Source organism: Hemicordylus capensis, chromosome 6 (genome assembly GCF_027244095.1).
Source record: "Hemicordylus capensis ecotype Gifberg chromosome 6, rHemCap1.1.pri, whole genome shotgun sequence".
NCBI classification, from domain to species: Eukaryota; Metazoa; Chordata; class Lepidosauria; order Squamata; family Cordylidae; genus Hemicordylus; species Hemicordylus capensis.
Genome location: NC_069662.1, coordinates 92927588 through 92935070, shown reverse-complemented (window position 1 = coordinate 92935070; position 7483 = coordinate 92927588). Strand labels below are relative to the sequence as shown.

Here is a 7483-nt window from a genome sequence, read left to right as displayed (position 1 = left end):
TAGCCTGCTAAATCTGCTAAGATGGCTCTGAGTCTGTGAAGCCAGAAAAGCAGTTGCATGCATCTGAACACAAAATCTTATTATTCAAGATACTGTACTCCAGGATACTCCAGGCCTAAAATACTTCATTAGTTTCTCCTCTTTACAAATGTCTCACTTCATGGGAGCTGTGACCATGTCACTAGCTCCTGAGAAAAATGCCCCCGCCCCCAGCATTAGACCTTAGAAAAGGAAACTATCTGGTTCTCCAAATTATGTTCCTCAGAATTATGCATAGGATAAGCATACTTCAGGTGACACTAGTTCAGAGGCTTCGTGTTGCAGTTTACTTTAACAGTTTTTTAAAACAATTATGTTCCTTCACTAGATTTCTCACATCCATACACACAAGGTCCTCACTTGGGATTTGGCTTCAGAAAGGCTGAGGAAAGCCTGATCAATCCCTGCTAGAGTCCTTGGGGCAATGCTCCTCTGAGGAGTGCATAAAACTCCTAGACTTCTTGTGGAGACGTAGGCAGTAAATTAACACACACTCAACACACAACTCTACAGCCTGTTTGTTGGTACTCAAATTTAGGTATAATAATCCAGTTACAAGGCCTAAGAACCATGAATCTGATTGGAAGCCCTCCTAATAAGTGCTGCAATGCAAGTCTGTACTTGCCAGCTCTCAAATAGAAGTTCCATGGGCTGCCTGCATGCAGAATACCAAGTTGCGTGTCCTTCAGTGCTTGCGATTGCTTTGCAATGCAAATTGGAGGGTTTTGTATCACCCAGCATCATAGCCATGGCAACCAAAAAAAGAAAGAAAAAAAGGATGGATAAGTTTGCATTACTTCCTTAGTGGAGTGTAATCCTTCCCCTTGTCCATGTGCCAAAAGGTCAAGCTATTTTAAAGGGACAGCAATGAATTCCTTTGGAATAAAAGTAGAGAGGAGTTCCTGTTTTAGAATCTGCTTCCATTCTGCCTCCCTCCTTTTTTATCCGGTGAATTTCTGCCCTACTCTCTGCATCACTAGAACTTAGATGACTAGTTGTTCTCCTCTTCCTTTTGCTGAGAGGGCAAGCAAACAATAATCCATCGTCGCTGTCGACTCAGAACGCCAGTATTTGGCAAAAGGCCCCTTTTGGCTTTTCATGGAAGTTTTTTCAATTCAATGGGGTTTGGAAAGGCAACCCAGGGACACCAGTTCCTGTACCTTGCCTTTTCAGGCCAGGGGACTCTGGAAAAACACAAGTATAGAGGCACCAGACTAGGAAGGATCATCCCATTGTACACTGGCAGCAGCTGCAGCAAAAGGCACGGATTGGATTTGGACATTATCTAAGGACTCTTTCTATACTGGTACATTTTGCAGTTCTTTTCTTCACATAGTTAAAGTTTGGTTCGAGTTAGGGTTTATTGAAAACTGGCTCAACTTCTTGCAGTCTTCTGCATCTTTTAAATTCGTGCTTGTTGCAAATGTGGTCAGTTATGGCAGATCTGAAGTTCTGCTTCTGTTGCTGATAGTGCTTCATTGGAAGCCAAAACATTTACTTGGATTTAAGTCTCATTGATTGCAGTAGAGCTTACTTCCAAGTAAGTGTATTCAGAACTGAGAACTTAATTACTTTTGTAAGAAAAGGTCAATTGGAACTGCTAGATTTATGTGCTTAGGGTTGAGTTATTAGTAATTATTATAGCCCTAGGTGTAACCTATAGCTGAATGCCTTGCTCCTGTTTTTTGCCTTATGCTGAATTCCAGCCATCTTTTTTGTTAACTATTTGCTATCCATATTTGCAGTGCTGATTTTCCTCTAGTTAAGAGTGTGCAACCTTGTCCAAACCTTCTGCATATACAGTATAAGCTTGCATGCAACTTTCAGACGCAGCAGGACACTGTCAATTGAATAAGCTTTATCCTATTTGATTTTTTATTAAAGGTAATGATCTGTAATCTGTAATAATCCCAAAAGAATCCAATAATGACTCTATATAAATATTATTTTAAAATCATCAAACTTCATATATAGTCACATTTAATATAGTTCATCTAAAAACTATTATTTAAAATCAGAATATACACCATTACTTACTAAGAACCTGATGATGATGTTAAAATTAATAAAATCCTGCAAAATTCTTATGTCATACAAATACTAGTATCCAAGATCCAATCTTGTGTCTAGAATTGTGATTAAATTTTGATAGTTCATCTGTTTGAAGAAGCAGATTGGTATATTAAAATAGTCCAGAAATGTCCACATGCTAGTAACATTCCAAAGATAAATAGTCCATCAATTCCAGAAGAGAATAGCCACACAGCATTTCATGAGTGTTTGAGATAACAATAACTTCCTGAAAGGAGTTTCTTCTAGATTCTAAAAGCCAGCCAAATGCGTTTTGACCCACAATGATCTTCTTCAGTGGCTATTATTATAGAGTATAAGTCTCCTCATAATAGTCTCTTGATAACCTGATTTTCAAAGAAGAGCATCAAATACATTGTCAGTAGCCTGTAGTAGACTAAAGTTATACAGTATCTCTAATAACTATGGAATGAACTTCATACTTGAAAATATAAACATATAAATATAGAGTAATAGGTAAGACCTCTCTAATATAAATTTATATACGTAAGGAGAGACTTGTTACCATGAAAAATCCCATGTATTGTGTATCCAACTATCTTGCCCGTGCTTTACTCAACCCTAAAACTTCAACTATTTCAATTCTGACTCAAATGACATATGCATATGGTAATGTTGGTTGCAATTTAGTGAGGTCATTCACACAATCAAAAACTGTTAGGCTATTCCCACGACCAGGAGAAACCGGGCGAAGGGAGCCTAGCCTGGTTTTTCCTGGTTGTGTGCTGCAACGGGAGCTGTGTGGCTCCCGGAGCAAACCTCCCTAAGTGCCCCTCCCCTTAAAGAAGGTTAGTGGAGTGCGCACTCTGCTAACCCATTTTTCCCAATTGTGAGTTGGCACGGCACTGCTCCGCGCTGCAGTGACTAATGAGGAGACCCTGACCGGGAGGCTTCAACAAGCCTCCAAACACAGGGGTTTCCCCGGAATACCCCACATACTCATGGGAGCCTGCTGGGACCTCTGGAGGCCAGACAGCCTCTGATCCCTGCTGCCCCTACTGGCTCTGTGACAGAGCTGGTAACCATGTGGGTGTCCGATCCAGCCTCCCAGGGCTCACTGATGGATCATCTGCGGGGAGAGCGGGTCCCGCTCTCCCCACAGAAGCCCTCTACACGAGTGGAGGCTCTCTGCATGAGTGGAGAGCCTCTGTGTGTTCTAGCCAGGTTTGGGAGCTGTGTGTGCTCCCAATTTTTGGTTGTGTGGAAGCACGGTAAGAGGAAAACCTAGGTAGAAGTGATTGTGTGGAAGAAAGGTATGAGGAGAAGCTACCCAGGTTTTCCTCCTACCTTGCTTCCACACACCCAGAAATTGGTAGCACATAAAACTACCAAACCCAGGTAGAACACAGTTTTTGATTGTGTGAATGTCAGTCTTTTCAAAATAGTACACTTGGTCCCTAAGATACACATTCCTTCACCAGTTCCAAAAGAGAAGAAAGGTCTGTGTACCAATTCAAAAGGCTTACTACCATGTTGCCTGTAAAAGTTGTAGCTGCACACTGCATTTCAGCAGTTGCTTTGGTTCTGTATTGCTCTGTAACTGACAATGGCTCTGCCTTCAAACTTAAATATCACAGTGTCATGTGATATTGATTGTCTAGGTGTACTACCTATATGAAGGTAATATAGGTACTAATTCTGAAAAAATGTACTCCTATCACTGATTTAGTAACTGCAATTCAAAAATTCAAAAACAATGGCCAGAAAATGAATCCTCTAGCTAAGAAATAATTTGACTTCTTCATTTAACCTGAAAGGGGTCCATGATTTAAGAGTATAGATTCAAAATAATTCCCCCTGTAATAAATACCTATTTAGAGACTTGTTATTTATTTTAACTTTTTCAGTACACCAAAATCTTGTCATCTGTTGCATGATTATTATCCACAATTTTTTTTTAACTAATGGTACTGTAATTTCCTTGTATGAATACAGCTCTTGTATTCTATGATTCTAGTTTTGACTGGACTAGTGGTCATATCTACATATAGCAAAGAACATGGACATGTAATAATGTACACCACTCCTTTAATACTACACATGAATAGATTTCTAAGTTAATATTCCCTGTAATCTAGGGGTTTCACAAATTTCTGAAGTTCCATGCAGTTAATACATAAGAACATAAGAACAGCCCTGCTGGATCGGGCCCATGGCCCATCTAGTGCAGCATCCTGTTTCACACAGTGGCCAACAAAATGCCACTGGAAGCCTACAGCAGGAGTTGAGGGCATGCCCTCTCTCCTGCTGTTACTCCCCTGCAATCAGAGTAATTACCACATGGTACTTGACCAACAGGTATATACCCATCAAGAGTACTGGTCGTTTTCTCACTAAGAATCTTCATACCACAATGCACCAATACATCCTATATCTGGGCTTTGTCTGTGGACAAACTTGCTTCGTTTATCACATTTGGGTCCATTATACAATAGGTGCCAATATTTATTGATAATTTGATCTATGCCTTGAGAGTATGTCTTACAAGACTCCCAGGGACACTCCAGATAGAATGATTAACGCCCCCCCTTTATGTATTTATTTAATCTGTAGACCACCCCAAACTTCCATCTCTGAGCGGTTTACAACTTATGACATGTACTCTCTGGGCATAGAGGAAATCTTTTTCAATCACAGTTTGCTTTTTTCAGGCAACTTGGGTCAAATATACATGTGCCAGATTTATGATGGAGTCCACTGTGTCCAGATCTTTGGTCAAAGGGCTTCCAAATTTGGCTAACATTTGAATCTTGAAACTTTCACAAACTGGAATAAGACATACAGATCCCAGCTGGCTAGAAATATCTTGAAGGTTGAGCCCCTTCATAGACCCTGCACTTCAGCTTACGAATCCCTTGATCCAAGCATTTTTTTTGTGGTCCTGTTGCTACCCGCTTGCCAGTAAAAGTCTATTGGGTCTTCCAAGCACATTCAGAGAGGCAGAACTCCGCAGCTACTTTAATATGTTCATATAGTTCCTACACCAACAGCCTCCCTTTAGTATAGAGGTTAAGGAACTCCATGGACACACATGAGCCCTGTATCCAGAATAAATTGCTAGGCTAAGTTAATTGCATTTATTCACTTCTTATATTAAGAGAAAGGATAGAAATTACCCGTGCATCAGACTGACATTCTCAAAGGTTGCCAGATTGCCAATTTCAAGATAGCTCTATTCACATATTAAGTTCAGCACATACTGTATACAGTCAGTGTACATTACATGCATATAGAGTTATTCAGGTGTTGGTCCAGTTCACAAGAGCAAATCAATGTCTGCTAAGCAGGGAGTCTGAGATCCCCATGGTATGTGCCCTCTCAATTTCCAGTTGCTTGAACATAGAAATTTTCAGCAATGTCAGGTTGGCACCACACCAATCTGACATTTACCCAAGATTGACAGCCAGAGTTCAGATCCAAGATCCACAACCTGGAGTAAAGATCAAGTTAGCACAGTGCCAGCCCATCACTTGAACATTTCTGTGTCCAAATGTCCAGAAATCAGGAGTGCATATGCTGCAGGAATATCAGATTCCCAGCTAACTGGACATTGGATTTTTTATGTGAACCAGCCCATTAAGTTCAATGCACATAGAGTGGCACACTTCCTATCTGTACTGTGAGTGGGCGGGAGGTGGCTTGTCCAAACTGCCACACTGCATGTTACCCCAAAATTGGTTTAAACTAGTATTTGAGCATTTAGAGCCATAGGCAGTTTACATGAACTGCCGCTTCACACATAATAAAGGAACATACTGGGAGGACATCCAGGAAAGATGCCAGGATGGGGGGTGCTCTTGGAATATCCCCCTTCCTAATTGGTTTGGAAAGGAAAGTATCTGTCTGGCTCTCTGCATTTTAGGGAATCTGCACCAAAATTCACTTTTGAAATGAATGCATATACAGTCATTCACACAAAAACATGTACATGTATACACACACCTGTTCTCATGCACAGGATAATGGAGCTCTTCTCACGATCAGTGAGAAAAGCTCTGGGGAAATCTGCATTGAAGACGGGTTTTAACTTACCTTCCCCACAGACAACCTCCGCTCATTCCCTGATGACCAGCAATTCGCCTGGCAGCTCTGGGGTTCGGGGTGCTGGGACGCACTGCCATGCACCACCCCATCCCCGGAAGCTCCAATTATGCACTGCATGAATGCACAATGCATTATGGGGATCACCCCTGCCCCCCTCAAGTGTGCCAGCCTCAACTGCAAGCAGCCACAGCTGAAACACAGTTTTTTTAAAAAATGAAGTTAAGGGAGTACTTGCTCCCTTAACCTCATTTTAGAGGGAGGCTACGTAGGTGGGTTTGCTAGTGTGTCGCCGCCAGGATCGGGCCCAATCCCTGCAGTTCACATGCACATGCAAAACCAGGCTGGGCTCTCTTAGCCCATTTTTGCATGCATGTGTGAATAGCCTCAGTGTCTGAATAGGGCTTATATAAGAAGGTTTTGGGAACGTGGTTTGCTAGATGTCCTGGACAGAACTAGTGACCAACTAATTACAGTAGGTGAAATCTGAATGTAGAAGTTACCGATTAGAAAGTTAGTGGTTAAAACTCACTAGATATGAGCTGCCGATAAACATTAAAAGGACTCTTCAGAAAGATGGAGTTTTAGCTGGGGTTTTAGAACCACATCCCCTTTGGCCCCACAGAGAGGTGGCGGGTCCCATTGCTTACCTCTGCACAGAGTGGTGCTGTGAGCAGCACCAAAGAGAGCTATTAAAGGGATTCAGAGCTGCAGGAAGCCCCCACGACAGCTTGGAAAGTGAATAGGAAGTTCTGGGAAATGCAGTTCCTCCCAGCACCTCCTCCCATTAAAGGGATTTGGAGCTGTGGGAAGCCCCAGGGACATTTTGGAAGGTGTGTGGCAAAGTATGTGCGGGGAGTGCTGGGAACTGTATTTCTTCCAGTGCTGGGAAGGCCTACATTTCCCAGCACTTCCCATGCACCTTGCCTTTTAAGATATCACTAAGGCACCTCCTTGAGCACCTTCCAAGATGTCACTGGGGCTTCTCACAGCTTCGAATCCCTTTAACAGCCCCCCCCCCGCCGACCAGTGCTGTGCACAGGACTATTCTGGGAGCTACTGCCTTCCTGCGGGGCCAGCAGTGTTTGTGGATGATTCGACTTTGATGCTTTAAAGCTGAATCTGTACAATCCGATGGATCAGCACGTTAGGCTTGACAGTATGGAAATGTTTGCACTGAATACTTTTCAATATTAACCAAGCCATTTCCAAAGTGGGAGGTGCCCACCCATGCAGGCGAAGGAGCGGGGGAGTGCCAAATCCAGGCGTCACCTGGGGTGCCGCTGATTCTTGGGCTGGCCTTAACGTACGG

The 7483-nt window shown here is 42.5% G+C and overlaps 1 protein-coding gene across 6 annotated transcripts in view; it reads left to right on the top strand.

The window, feature by feature from the left end:
- The first annotated feature begins 983 nt into the window (after positions 1–983).
- Positions 984–7483, top strand: part of ITPRID1 (ITPR interacting domain containing 1) — a 77735-nt gene continuing 71235 nt past the window's right edge. For all 6 annotated transcript variants that reach the window (XM_053264827.1, XM_053264826.1, XM_053264825.1 and 3 more), the window contains exon 1: positions 984–1345. The gene's annotated coding sequence lies outside the window, so the exon portion shown is untranslated. The remainder of the gene's footprint in view (positions 1346–7483) is intronic.